Raw genomic sequence first — 15,342 nt, forward strand, 5'->3', positions numbered from 1 at the left:
GGGATTGGCCGCGCCGGCGCCTCAGGTGCCTCAGGGCCTCACCCGGGGCCGCGCCGCCGCCTCACCCCGCGTAACCCCCGGGGCAGCGGGAGGAGCCTCTTCCCGAAGCTTCGAACCGCCGCCGGAGCGCGCGCGGCAGCGGCTCCGCACGGGAGGTGCGCAGGGAGCGCTGCGCTGAGGTGGCCCCGCAGCAGCCCCTTCTCCCCCCTTCTCCCCCCTTCTCCCCACCTTCTCCCCCCTTCTCCCCCCAGCCCTGCACAGCCGTGCCCTCCCGGTGAGCCCCATCGGCCCGGGGCCGCGGCCGTGTCCCCCTCGCACTCCCCATCCCCCCGCCACGGTACCCACCCGTGGGGGCTCGTTCCCGCCTGGCCTCTTCCACCCCAGTCCTCGTGTATTCCTCCGGGGAGCCCCTTCGGGCCTCAAGCGCCATGTTGATTCACCTCAGGCTGAGGGAGTATCTTCCAGTTCACCCTCGATGTCTGCAGCGGCGGATCCCAGTCCTCATGGCCGAGGGGGGAGCAGTGGAGAAGCCCCCCGAGGTATCCCCCGAAACGCGTCTTGTTGCTGGGAGCGGCAGGGACTTGCTGCTTGGTTGCTACTGTATTTATTGCTCGAAGAGGAACCGACAGCTCTGCTCATTGCTTACTCACCCCGTCCCAGCCATCCAAGGTGAGCTGCGATGAAAACAAACCAGAATTTCACATTTTAATTGCAGAAATGTGGTGGCCCCAGGCACCGACCTGGCCTTGGGTTGTATGGTGGAACAGACAGATATGTTGGGCTCCGACACACAGGTCTGGGGAGTGACTGTGTTCGCGACAGACCTGCTCAGGTGCCAGTCTACCACCATTCGGCACCAAAAATCGTGTTTCTTTCCTAGCAGGGATGAACAGCGTGCTCCGTCTCAAATAAACCCCTGTCAGTCCTTAAGAAATCAAAATCGACTCTAAAATTTTTGAAATACCACTTGTGGGAATAGCAACAAACCCCCAAGGGCATGCTTGAGTGTAGCAAGATCATTTAATTCAACTAAGGAAAAAAAAATAAAAGACAACTCAAACAGAGTTTTGCATTTCCTCCTGCACGGTTGTGTCACTAGATGGCCTCCTAGGCCAAACGCAAACTCGACTGCGCTCCCCATCTCTTTCAAGGAAGACCCTGCTTTGTGCAGGGGGCAAACCAAACACCAGAAAAGGTTATTTTGGCAATAGGGAGGAGGAGGGATGTGTAAATACCCAACGAAGTGTCACTTAATTCAGATAATAATAAGAAAAAAGCAGCCAAACTCGCACCTATTTAAAGCTAACCATTTTATTGAGGAAAAAATTGATGCAAGCATGTGGAATACACAAGCTGTCAAAAAGTTGCTTTATGAACTGCAATCTTACATATCTTATCTGGAACACAGTAAAAGCTGTCAGCTCCTGTTAACTGTGATGGCTGAGGGTGTTCCAGTATGGCACAGGAATGAATGGTCCAGGAAAGAATTGTTGTACCCTGAAACGATTTATTTGGACCTGGCTCAAAACCAGCGTCACACTATGTGTGATACAATCAGCAGATAGACTTGGTAGTCTTCCTGTAACTGAGTACTGAAATTCAAGTGTTTTTTTCAAGTCAATCTTTTTTTTTTGATAAAAATATTTTGTGGGTCATTGTTAAGTTGTTTATGCTTTTTTTTCCCCTTTTTTTTTTTTTGCAAGTGTCACAAAACAATCTTTACATTTCTCACAGCTTTGTCTCCTTTTACATCTTGCAGTTAAAGAAACTTTTAAAATTTGTACACCTTTAGATTTGGGACGAAACAATATGAAATGAGTAGATTATGAAATCAAATGTAAACGCTCCAAAGACTGTTTTAAGTAATGGATGTTCTATTTGTAGTGAGTCAACTTAGTATCGACAAAATATAGCATTTCAGTGTCTCAGTTACTTATTTTTAATTAACAGGTATGCAGTGCTTCGGGAATATAAAGTCCCATGCAAAAGCTAAGCATATTTTGCTGACTCAAAAAAGTAAAATCTAATATGGAGTTCTGCCAGTGATTTAAATGGAAGAAGATTCAACCCTCTATTAGTAAAATTCAAATCTAATCATTATTGATTGCAGGTGTCCTTCTCCCACTTTTGTTTTGGCTGGTGTATTGCTTTTGGCACAAGTTGTGGTTCATCAAAAGCTTACATATCTGCAGCTCAAGGGACAATATGTGTACAGAGATTTACAGCAAGTGTACCAAACCCAAGACTTTAATGGGGTATGGTAAATGTCTGTGTTCCAATCTTGTTACCAGTTTGGCGCTTCACGATTGCCAAGGAAAATAACAGAAGGAGCAAAAAGTTAGAACGCTGCCCAGGAAAACTGCTGGAAGTTTATGATTTTTAAAAGATGCTTTAACACTTTAGATGGTATCGATGGGTAGTTCAGGTTAGTTATAAGGCCACCCAAAAAGACTCACAGATTAGGTTTAATATTGAAGCTATGACTTTTTTACAATACAGGGCGATCAAATAAGTTGATACTCCCATTTCTCAAAATACCAAGCCTGGGGAAAAGTGCTTGCAGCCTCCTGGGGCGTTCTGGTACAATGGGAGAACCTCAAGGCATATCCTTAGCCTGACCTCATAAGGAAACACCACCAACGCACTTGTGCTGTCTCTCTGTCCCTTGTGATGTGCTTGAAGAAGTCAAGGAAACCGAGATTTAATATTAAAAGCCCGTGAGTTTTGTGATTACAGAGAGTCAAGTGAGGGAAGAGAAGTATGACTGTAAATCTTTCTGATCACAAAATACTGTTTGAAATAGTAAATCTATTAACAGATTTGACAAAATATTCTGGTTAGCTGCGTTCTTCTGTTTGGAGAAACACTGAATACTGTAAAAGTTTTACGTTTCCGATCACTTAAGCTCATGCCCTTTGGCTGATAAGCAAGGCTTGCAGTAATATTTCTAATGGAAAATACCACTATTTTAGCTCACCAGCAAGGTCTCAGACTACTGGTACTTCCTTGGAGCCACAATTGCAGAGAGGAGGAACAACACACGCCATCTGCTGTGTACTTACATTGTTAGTTTTTATGGTAATGTAAACTAGACAAGAATGAGGACCTGTTTGTCCTAAATGTCTTTAGAACTACGGTTTTGAAATACACTTAAGAATTTTCTTTTTGATAATATAGACTCCAGCTTTACAAAGACTTAAACTTAACAGTAAGGACAAGTAGCCCCATTTATGTCAAAGGAAATATTCATAAACTTTGTTAAGAATGTGCATAACAAGACAGAGCCTTAAATATTTATTTTTGAACATTACCAGTGATATTAATTATTTGTGTTTTCAGTGATGAATTCCCACTACAGCGTGTACGTACAGAGCAAGAGACAACACCCTGAAGAGTTTACGATAGGAAAGACAGACCCTAAAGAATGGAACTTACCATGTAAGTAGAGTGAATTTCCAATAAATTTCAGCTGTTACACAAGGGCAACAATTGTTTGTCATCAGACCCTTACTGAAGCACAATCTCTGCCCCACAGAATTTAGTGTGAACTGACAGGGCAGACAGGGAAGGGGAAACTGTAATGTAGGAGAGCTGAGCTGAACCTTGCACACACAAAAAAGTTATGGGTGACAATATCAGTGTAAGAGGAGAAGCCTGTGACAAAGCTAGGTATATACTCAAGGTAATTCAATTTGTTTACAGAACAACTGTACAACATTGTTTTTTTTCAGGTTTTGGGATTTTTTTTTCTGGAAAATAGCAAACTTGGAAATATCTTTTTTTTTCAAAATCAAAGCTCCCAGTCTCCTTGACTTTCAGCTGCTTCTCAGTATCCATTTCTGTAGTGTTTCTTGCTGTTTCTCTTGCACATGCAGAGCTCTACCATCTGGTCCTCATGGCCTGATATTTTACATACACGCCCCCACCCTGAAAAATCCCTTGGGCCACATGATTCACCATCTATTCAAACCTTGCCATGTGCCTGTTTTTTGTGTAGTAGCTCCTACGGATGTAAATCCCTTGTTTCATAAGGGCTCTCAATTGCCCTTTTCACTGAAGGCAAGGTGGCTGTGACACCTGCCAGTTTCTAAGACGTTTAACCCAACCTAAAACATTAATACATTGCTGTTTGGCTGAGTAGGAACCATATCTTCTTTTCCCAGTGGGAAGTGCTGCCAGAAAGGTATTAACTTTCTAGACTATTAAGTAATGTGGAAAAATTATATTTCAATAAGAAAATTTCCTTTCTGCCTTTTCATGCCTTAGGAATATAGTTCCTGTTTCACTTGGCTCAAGCAGCCCATGCACTAAATCAGTGCAAAAATTTTTCAATAAACCCTACATAAAACCTGTCCCAGAGTTCAGAGGGCTATGAAAGAAGACAGGACAACAGTCTGCAACAGGAGGTGTTAGCCAAATTAGACACACAACTCAGCAAAATCAGGCAGTTAATATTCAAGCACTTTGATGTAGTTTGCACAGATTTTGTTCATAAACTGCACACTGACTACTACCTAGAGAGCAGCTATTTGTAGGGAACACATAGTGTTTCTTGGGTTATTTTCTCTGGTATGCTTTAAATCAGGGGTGCCAACTATGTGGGACAAATATGGCCTACCTGATGTATGCACGGCCAACGTGCCGTGTTTGGAATCTCACCTTTCATTAGAAAACGAGTTCTTGGCTTTGCAGTTGTGGGGGAAAAAATCCCTCCACTTTACAAATTTGAAGAGCGTGTAAATCAACACGGTAACGTCTCAGCCTGACACAGTAGGTGCTTAGGGGCAGTTTCAAGTTTCTGTTCCTCACTGAAGTGTAAATTCCCAAGCCAAGTTCTGTTGTAAAAAATGGTAACGCAAGGTTAAGATCATCCTATGCTTTTCTGGAACATCAAACACAATGACTGATCTCTGAAAAGCATGAAATGAACAAGCAAGTGTCTGCCAACACCACCATAACTCTGCCTCCGCGGATCTGGGCGATATGTGTGTCTCCCAGATGTGCTGGCACGGCCTCACTGGGTGATGGGGAGGAATTTGTCAACACAGGCTGGCAGAGCTATCGCAGCGATGCTGGATCTCATCCTCTACCTCTGTGCTCAAAAGCGAATCTGGAGATTTGCTGGAGAGAGAAAGGGATTCAAAATGCCTCGTTTCAGGCGAGATCTGCAGGTTGTTTTACCATGGGAACAGTCAGAATCGGCGAGTTTGGGAGTGATGCGCAGGCCTGCTCGAGGCTGAGCTAGGGACCAGGGCTCTGCTACAGATCTGCGTGAAATTAATGAGTGTCAGATGCTTTTCTGCGTCCAAAGAATAATACCATCAGGAAGTAATTTTGGGAAACGTAGGGAAAGGGGCTGTAAATAGCTTTCCTTGCAACACAAGGCATTTTTACCCAATATCCAACCCCTCTCATGAGTATACACCCCTAAAATCCCTCTGGCTTATGCCTTCCTGTGTTTTCATTACCCAGCACTCCACCAGACCCAGCAAGCACTGAGATGTTTTCAACATCAGACTGCTCTCTGCAGTATCTGCTTGCTTCAGATTACTTTTCCCTTTTTCTCCCGTTCCCAAGGTAGGTAATTCCTGGTAGAGTGAGAGATTTGATAGAGTGAGAGATTTTCTTTCAATGTACTTGGTTTAGAGACAAGGGAGGACTGAGACCAATAGAATCACAGAATCATAGAATGGTTTGGGTTGGAAGGGACCTCAAAGGTCATCTAGTTTCAACCCCCTGGCATGGGCAGGGACACCCTCCACTACACTAGGTTGCCCAAAGCCTCATCCAGCCTGGCCTTGTACACTTCCAGGGATGGGGCAATAGGAGTGCATGTTAATCAGGGTGACCACAGCACCAGAGCAGGGGTTGCATTCAGCTTTAGTTTATGCAGCAGGGATAAGTATAGAGTAGGTGAGTCCGCTGTGGATGGCCAAATCTGGGTTACGGTCCCCAGAAGCTGGTTGGTAGATTCTACTAATCCTGAAATGTGTGGAGTTGTACTTTTTTGTGGGGCTTTTGAGAAGCTCAAGTTTAAGTGATCCCAGGTTTGGGATCAGTATGCTTTCCCTTTGTATGTGAGCTACAACGCAACCTGAACAAGCATGTGTTTTTCAGAGCCATTAGAAGAGTCAGGCTTTGATCAACACTTCATTGCTTCATTGGCTATGCAATAGCCATCACTCTTGCACCTGTACCAGGCAGGAAGCTCTCAAACCTTTTGGACAAGAACATGGGGAAACTGGGAATATTCACAGGAGAAAAAGGGATGGCAAAATAGGCTGTGAGAGAAAGGACTGTAGATGAAATAGGGGCAGGCTTTTGCTGAGTTAACGTATGGCAGCGACACTAAAGGGCAGTTAACGTGTGAAGTTCACGTCCTCCCCTCTGGTATTTGTGCAAACTTCCTACAGGAAGGCAGCAGCTGCAGACTGAAGAGATGATAAAATCCTCTGTTTATATCCCTACGGGAGACACCGTAATTTCTGCCTGTTTTTTCTTGAGTGCTAGATGTACGGGGAGAGCTGAGCAGGAAGCACTTGCTCTGTTGTGCCTGGCTGGGAAGGAGCTCATACACAGGGATGGAGGTCTGGCAGGAGCCAGAGAGCTTTGTGGCTTGTCAGAGCATCCCTAGACAAAGGACAGACCCAGACTGAGTTTATCTGAGTAGCCATTAACATGGCCAGAGCAAACCCTGCAAAGAAACGGCGACACTCAAAGCAGGCTAATTAATAACTTGAGGGGCTGGAAATAAATCCAGCTGCAATTGTGTCGTGTTTGCTTTAGAGCTGTGATTTTTGGCCTTTGCCGTGCTTGTGGGAGCTGGACGGGTTGATGGTGCAGAGTGGCCTGGCTGGAGGTTCTCCCTGGGAGCCACTGGAGCGGGTCAGGAAGATGTTTGAGCAATCACGGCAGCAGCTTGGTCTGCTGTGCACAGGCATGTAGAGGGCAGCAACCTGCCAGCAGTGCTTCAGCCTACGGGTCATGGCCAGACCGGGACTGGCGCTCTGCCCTACGTGAGCTCGACACCGCTGTCCTTGATGGCATGTTTCCTGTGCGTTTCTCCCTTCCTACACACATTTCACCCTTCCTGACTCTCATCGTAACAACAGGCACTGTCAAGTTCCCAGCTGGTTACTAGGATTAATACAGTAGCTCCGATTTCTTAAGGCGGGGAGACTTCCTGGTTAAAACCATTCTAATTAAACTTACATGTCTCATAATGCTAAAAATGCCTCTGTGTGAAAGGCAGCTGCATCTACTTGCAAAATGTCAGTGCCCCAAGACCTTTAATGGCCTTAGGAGTCTAACAATAGTATAGACAATGCCTGTTCAAAGATACAAGACTCCAGACAAATGGAAGAAGGAAGCAAATACAGCATCCCTCCAAATCAGACATCTTAGACAAAAACCTCCCGAGTGCAAAACACATCTGGCTGCGTATTTGTCAAGTTTTTTATGGGCCTGAAATACACACACACACACACAGAGCCCATAGCAAATCCTTTCCTCTGTGGATCTGGGTGAGCACCTCTGTTTTACTTTTAGGACTCAATTTTGGACCTGGGGAAAAGTGTTCTCAGTCGACAGGCGCCCAGGCAAGCCAGGGCTGGCCACAGAGGAGGGCAACAGCTGCACAAGCTTTAATTCCTCTCCCCACCCTGCCGTACATATGTGCCCCTCAATCCTCGGTCCGGAGGAGCCACAGAGAGGAAGGTATAGCTCCCCTGCTTCCCTGCCAGCTCTGCTGGCATTTCCTGTTACGCAGCCAATTGCATGTTAGGTGCCGAGACCATAAAGTGTGTTTTTCATGTGGGCAGCTGAGCGGTGGTGGAACTACAATCTCTTTTGGTCACAAAACCTCACAGATGTTCGTGACAGTTTTTTACACCCCCATATGAAACTCGTCAGGCATTTGTGGTAATTTATTGCCACAGGACCCACCTCCTGCACACTGCTAGGAGCAAGTCTTCCCGGACTGCTGGCAGACATTGTGCAGGGAAAAGGAAAGACGACGTGAAGGGAAAGGTGTTGGGAAGTAAAGGGAACCCTGTCCTCCATCAACGGCTCCCAGAAGAGAGAGGGGGAGAAAAGCAGTGATGGCTTTGCGGATTTAGTAGAGACTAACTTCAGTTAGGAATTAGCAATGGCCTGCCCTCCTGAAGGTTAAAACAAGTAAAGTATCTGGAAAAGGTATTTTAAGACTTACCTTGAGAAAACAAAAAAAAAAGCTAAAGCTTTTTTAGCTTTACGAAAATAAATTAGAAACTAGGTGAAGATAAGAACAGAGCCTGCAGGAATCAAGCCTAAACAAAAGGCAGAGGCCACGCAGTGAGAAAACCACAAATGGCAGTGGTTGAAATGTAAAACCTACAGTTCACTGCAAAACATGAAAGATGCTGTTGTGTTCCACACCTCCTCTTCCCAGGAGTAGCTGTCTCCACAAGGTGAAGGGCAGTAATGAATCAAGCTCCTTCCCTCTCTTCCTGTATTTTCTATTCAATTATTCGCAGGCTGCGCAAGTTCTGCTTTATTTCCCCTCTCCATATGCCGCACTCTCCTCCTGGGGTTTTTTTATTCCGAACTGTGCATTTGGCCTCTCTCCCATTTCTTTCTCCTCAGTGTGTGCCCCCTGCTCTGCAAAGATCTGCTGTCTTTGTAACCTCCGCTGTGCACATATGCTGGCTCTCCCTCTCCCCTCCCCGCCACCCCCTGCTTCTGGGCCATCAAGTGTCCGTCCGCTTCGCTCCAGCGTTTTTGCCAGGGGGCCCATCAGCCAGCCAGAAAAGGAACAATTTTGCTATGGCCACTGCTCCCGTTTTCATGCTGCCGGCTCCTCTCCACCGACCAAGGGGAACCCGTGTTGCTCCCATAGTACAGCTGATTGGTAGCGAAGGCAAAGACGGCTCTGCAGCTGCTTAGCAACTGGGAGCTGCTGTTATGCAGCAGCGTGGAAAGGCAATGGATGGCACAGCATTCACTAATTCTGCACGTTCTGGCCCACTCGGCCGAAAACGGTGGCTTAGTGGACCAGCTGGGGCACTCCCAACTGTCCTGTCAAAAATAAATCAAGATGGGGATCCTTAACTGCGGATTTGAGAGCAATGGCGACAATGTCAAGGGCAAAACTGCCTTGGTCTTGTGTTGTACATTGTTTGCATCACACCAGTTAGAAGAAACTGCTCCAATTTGTAAGCTAAACTCATTCCATTTGATCTTTCTCATCACTTTTCTGGCTGTAACATTTTATACTCCACCACTTGTACACAGAATGTTCCCTGTATGTGCTGCATTTGTTAAAAAGGCTGACAGGTCTCCAGCTATCATCACATCGAGACTGTTTAATGATAGGTGTCCAGATACACAAGCATTTTAATGCATAAACATCCTTCTACAGTACTTATCTGTATCTTCATTTCCTTTTGATGCAAGCTCTGTGAGTGCCTGAATTCTTTAAATGGTACATTCTTTTCATTATTTCTCTTTTTCTTTTTTTTTTTTCCTATAAAACTGCACTATTTAGGCCATGAAGCACTGAACTGGAATGTTTAGTAATTTGATGGCTTTAGAATGTTGATTAGAACTGTCAGCCTTCTTGATTTATTTCATTATTTTTACAAGCTTGAAAGTATTCTAAAATAAAACCGGTTGTACATTCTGATGGGATCACAGCATTTCAATAGCAGCTGCATTTCAATAGGCAAGAAGCAACACAAAACATTCTGTGAGTCAGGTGTTGAAACAGCTTCTTTATTCCTTTATAGCTCAAGAATGGTTAGATCTCTGAAAGCACTCACTACCTATCTTACAGAGGTGGCTCTGTCCTAATACCAGCAGAAATAAAATGAACAGATGCAGTTTAAAAAGAAACCAAAAAACCCAGCCCTGGCAAACATCCAACATGTCCATCAAAAGTGGTATGAATCTTAAACAAAAGAAATGTTTGTTCACCTCTCCGTACACCTCTTTGCACCCAGGCAGCCAAACAACACAGCAGACTAGTGATTCCCTGTCACTGTTCAATGCTTATATCCCAGGCATCCTCAGAGCACCCTGGGACACAGGTGAAATATGTCAGGAGGTTGCTTATTTTGGCTGAGAAATTCCCTAGATGGATCATCTGCCTCTCCTTAGGAAGAAATGAAAAACTGCATGGCAAAAAAACTGAAGAAGCAAACACCCAGACCATATTCCCACTCAATATTCCTTTGATATTCTTAGCCTGGTTTCCTAAAAATAAAAGTCTAACGTGATTGTGTTGTTCTATGCAATTTTTCCTCTCTTTCCTCCAATCTCCATCAAATTTGGCAGTGAGGAAGAAGTCGCAAATGTATTTAGATCTTGAATGAACAGCTGAGTAGAGTACGTAGTAGAGGAACCACCCTGGTCTTGGGGAAGGGCAGGCAGAACTCAGTCCTTGCCCACACCAAGGGGCAGTACCACTGCCTGCTTGGCCCCTGTGGAGCTCCCAGCCAGCACAACACTCCGTGCTCAGCCAAACACGGCAAGCAAGACTGGGAAAGAGCTGGAAGATTTGTCAGGAAGCGTTTATGGGCGCTAATCCATGGGAGACAAAGCTTATATGAGTTTAGCTGCTGAGAGAGAAACTGTTTTAAGAAATTGCAAGGTTCGGTGGTAAATGTTTTGGGCCCTGCATTATTTAATGGCACCAGGGCAGGCAAATGCTGCGGTGTGCCTCCTGGCTCCCTTCCAGCTCATAAACTGGGCTCTCTTCCCATGGAACTGGGGTGTGGCAAGAGGATGGTGTACATCCACACCTCCTCCTGACACAATATTGACACAGCTGAGGCGTACACACACCCAGAACCAGGAAACTCCTACAGTGCAGACTGAAACAGTTGTTTATCTGGAAGAAAATATAAAATCATTACCAATCAGGTTTGTAGGTGATGCTCAACAGAACCAGGAGGGGGTATTAAAAAAAAAAACAACAAAAAAACATTGCAAGGAACAATGCTGTCTAAGGACTGTTATTTTCAAGAGGGCCAAGCATAAAGCCGTACATGCAGAACAAAGAGTACGAACCAACGGGCTGAGGATGCCGTCCCAAGAAGGAGCAGATCTGAGAGTATTTCAGGAGCTGTGCTGGGAAACCAGCTGAACATGGGCTGGTGTAATCCCTGGATGCGTAACAGAGACATCTCAGCCAGGAGAGCTGCTGGCACGGCTAAGATCACTACTGATCGCTCTGTCCCATTCTGCTCAGATCAAAATGGTGAAAACTGGAGTGTTGAGAGTGCACCGCGATGGAACAATTACAGGATTAGTAAAGATGGACCCGAGGGGGAGCTCTGCAAGTCTGCAATGGGAGTGTTAAACGCTCAGTTGACCAGCCTGTGCACAGCTACACGGGGATGGAAATCTGGTAATGGAGCATTCCTCCGTCAAGCAGACTGAGATACAGCAACATCCAGAAACTGAAAGCAGAAACTTAGACAAGTTTAAAAAGGTATTTTGATTTTTAGTCTGTCAGGTAGATTTTGATAGAAACAATTCACTAACTCCTATTTCACTCTCTCTCACAGCCCGTTTTAGAATTAAAATCTGATGCTTTTCTAAGATGCAGGTAGGCTGGAGTTAAATTCTTTCAAACAAGAAAAAGCAACAAATTGCCAAAATTCTTGATCTGCATCATGCAGGAAGTCCAACCAGACGAACCTAGGTCTCTTTTGTTCTTTATAATCTATTAATCTAGTTTCCTTGCACAAGCAGTGGATTGTGACATGCAAACCTTCAATATAAAGGATTCTGTGTACTAGCCAGTCTAAAACAAAACGTTGTAAACAGTCACGATCATTGTCTGGCAGAACAGCTGCATATTTTTTATTTCACTTTGCCTCTCAATCTAATTTGCTCTTGTTGCAACACTTTGCCAAAGAAATTAAATCGCTTCTTATTGATAACAGACAGTGAAATAATTAGCATAAGTTTTCCACTCAACAACACAGGGGAGGGACGCTGTGGGCAAGAACAAACCCCTTTGCTTCAAGAATGTGCGTAGAGTCACCACAAGCTGTTCAAAGAAAAAAAAAATTTTTTTTTCCTTTCCCCTGAAAGATCTCTTTATTTCTCTAAAGAGTTTCATGCAGTAAACCAGGGTCAATCTAACTCAAGTATGAAAGTCTGGTTTGACCTTTCTGGGATTTAAACATGCTGTACCAGAACATTTAGCTTTTCAGATAGAAGGTTCAGCCATGAAACCACCCACTCTGAGAGTGCAACCGGTCTCAACTGCCTTGGTGACTTTTAAACTACATTGAACGCTACAGTCATTTAGAAACTCTTAAAAACGGAAAGAAATTTTCAGCTCAGACTTACAAAAACCATTTCCAGAAGTGCTGAGGACCCCCACAATTCACTGGGTGAATTCACGCCGGGCTCGCTGTACAACGCCTGCTGCCCCAGCAATTTCTGGCCCTGGTTCGCACGTACGTGGCGCCAGACACACGCTTTAGGACCTCTCCCAGCTGGAGCAGCTCATGGATTCTACCATCGGGAACGGCCGTCCTGAACAATGATTAATTGCAGACAAAGATCACAGTCCTGGAAAAATGCGCAGAGAGGTGCAAGTACAGACAAAGCTGTCTAAGCTCCCACAGTATTATGGTCTGGCTGAATCGTTTCAAAGCCTGGGCTGTGTAAGGCAGAGCTTGTTTGCTTCATGGTTAAACAGACCAACGCTAAGCTTTAAATTGCAGATATTACTAATATCCAAAGATCTATTTAAACATACATTTCAAATCCTGGGAAAGTTAATAGCCGATGATGTTTAAATCTGCTTTTTAAATTGCTTTACATGCCGATTTAACTCATTATGATGCAAGCTGCAGAAACGTTTTCATCACAGTTCAAAAATCCCCTGCAAGACCCAGAACAGATCTATACCGTACTTTGATCTACACGTCGCCTGCTTCGGCCATTTCGTCCTGTTCCAGGAAGCTGCAATGCTTTTCACCTCTATTGAGAAACAGCAGAGGAGCATTTTAATGGTGTTTAGCAAAGAACAACGTCACCATTTCTTCCAAGTTCACCAGCAGATTATTATTTAAAGCAACTGTAAACCAGGAAGGCAGTCACACTGCTGGCACAAGCAAGGGCCAGGCGTTTAAAGACGATCTGGCCGGACAAGGCGCGTCTTGCAGGGACCGAGCAGAGGGTCTGGCGGCTGCGGTCCGCCATGAGCTCCAAGATTTGCACCCCGAGAGAGGGGCACGGGGCGCAGACGTCGCATTTTAAAGCCAGCCTGGCAGTGCGGAGACGCTCCTTTTGTTCCCCTCCATGGAAAAGTGTTATGTTTTGTGCGGACGGTTTCTCGCTGCTTGTCCACAGAGCCTGACCCGCTGGCGGGGAGGACAGGGGTGGGGGGGGGGGGGGGGGGGGAACGAGCCGAGCATGAGCCCTCGCGTTGTTGCGAAAGGCGCAGGCTGCAGTGCCTCCTTCGCGGCAGCACCCTTCTCCCTCGCAGGAAAACAGCCCTGAGCCTCGGCACATACCACAGCACAGGTTTTACAAACCCACGGAGCGGCTGGTCTGGAGCCGCAGGAACTGGCGAGCAGGGCGCACCCTGCCCGGCACATGCCGCTCCCGCAGGCAGCCTCTGCCAAGCAGCCACTTACCTTCTCCCTCCCACAGCGTCCGCAGGACGGTCCTGCTCTAGCCTTACCAGGGAGGCCACCTCTCTACAAGTGTTTGTTTTTCCTCCCTGTCCTGCCCTCTGAAGTGGTTGCTCAAGCCAGGCTTTCCTGGCTCACCTAATCTGGGTCTGCAGTGGAGCACACGGTGCGACTTCCCGCAGAGCACAAGGCTTGCGACGCTCCGAAACAACCCCCACGCCTCCACCCAAAGCGAGCAGCAGAAAAATCTGCTCGGGTTAAAAAAAAAAAAAAAAAAAAAAAAAGAAAGAAAGAAAAGAAAAAGGGGAAAAAAAAGAAGGAAAAAAAAAAGGCACATGTAACACCTCGCACGGCCATGGCGGCTCGCTCGCACCGCAGCCGGCTCCACGCCAGCCCAGCCCCGGCTGCGGGCCCGCGGAGCTGGGCGCTGCAGGCCGGCCGGGCCGGGCCATCCCACCCCGGCTGCGGGCGGGAGGAGGCAGGGCAGCGGCTGCCCCGGCGGAGCGGCTGGGCGATGGCGGAGCGGGCGTGGGGGGGAGAAGCCCAGGAGGGGCAGGAGAAGGAAAACAACAAAGAGCCATGTGACGAGCGGCGGCCGCGCTCCCCCCGGCGCGTTGGCGGGGCGCAGCGCAGCCCGCTCCGGGCGGGGAGCCCGGCGACGCCGCCCTGTTCCTCCCGCGGCAGCGCTGCCTGCTCATTTGCCTGGCATCCCCTCCGTCCCCCCGGCTGCCCGCTTCGCTTTTTTTTTTTTTTTTTTTTACGGGGGGTGTGCAGGGAGCGGGGGGGGACACGACACTTGTTTGTTCTTCTTTTTTTCCCTCCGCATTAGGCTGCCTCCATCTTTTGGTATTTATAAAAGCGAGCGGGAGGCTGCGGCGGGGGGAAGGGAGGAAGGCGAGGGGCGGGCGGCGTTATTTATAGGCACCCGAGGCTTCGCCGGCATGACGGGCTGCCTTTGTCCTCGCTGCCCGGCTGGGCCCCCCCGCACCCGGCCGGGCTGGAGCGCCGCCAGCCCCGCCGCCCGCAGCGCAGCCTCCCGCTCCTGCAGGGCGCTCCCCGGCGCGGCCATGTTGTGCTGGGCAGCCGCAGGGACACAAAGCCGCCAAGGCTCCCTCCTCGGCTTCGCCTTCCACAATCCCTCACAAAGCGGTGGGGGAAGGGGGGGGCGGGAAAGGGGGGGGAGAGACTTAAAAAAAAGCCCATTTCCCTCCAGTGCTGAGGACGCGAAGCGCCGCCAGGCAGTGGGGGAGAGCCCGCCTCGCCGCCGCCCCAGCCCTGAGGAGAATGCGGCGCCGAAGGAGAAGCCATGATGGCGGCTACCCTCACACAAGATGGAGCGCGACCGGGAGCGCCCTGCCCGCTGCCAGCCGCCGCTCCCGGCGCCCGGGACACGGTGCTTCCGCAGGCTTTCACATAATAAACCCACCAGACTTCGACGGGGAGGCCATTTCATGGGCTGGGTGGCTGCACTAAAGCACAACTGCTGTGAATATCAACTGCGTCACTGCTCTCCAACTGTAAAACTCAGGCTGCAAAGGGTCCCTCACTTGGAAGGAAACTCCCTCATTTTGGATTTACTTCCAGACTTCCTTTTTCCCCCCCTCTCTCCAAGTCACTGCCTCGGTATGAAGGATTTTACAGTGCTTTCTAGTGAGACATCCGCCATTAAGACTCACCGTCTTGAAAAACAGCCCCCCCCATTTTGTGT

At 47.6% G+C, this 15,342-nt stretch overlaps 1 long non-coding RNA gene across 3 annotated transcripts; it reads right to left on the reverse strand.

The window, feature by feature from the left end:
- Nucleotides 1-9,958: 9,958 nt before the first annotated feature.
- On the reverse strand, nucleotides 9,959-13,972 carry LOC147527430 (uncharacterized). Of its 3 annotated transcripts, none has more exons than XR_015222725.1 (3): nucleotides 13,638-13,972; nucleotides 12,912-12,978; nucleotides 9,959-12,564 (listed from the first exon to the last, which is right to left on the reverse strand). It is a non-coding gene; the product is annotated as an uncharacterized LOC147527430 (long non-coding RNA). The 3 variants fall into 3 exon arrangements; XR_015222724.1 differs by having other exon boundaries at nucleotides 9,959-12,034; nucleotides 12,340-12,978; XR_015222726.1 differs by having other exon boundaries at nucleotides 9,959-10,867; nucleotides 11,047-12,978.
- Nucleotides 13,973-15,342: the final 1,370 nt, after the last annotated feature.

Source organism: Tauraco erythrolophus, chromosome 19, assembly GCF_009769465.1.
Source record: "Tauraco erythrolophus isolate bTauEry1 chromosome 19, bTauEry1.pri, whole genome shotgun sequence".
In the NCBI taxonomy this organism is placed as follows: domain Eukaryota; kingdom Metazoa; phylum Chordata; class Aves; order Musophagiformes; family Musophagidae; genus Tauraco; species Tauraco erythrolophus.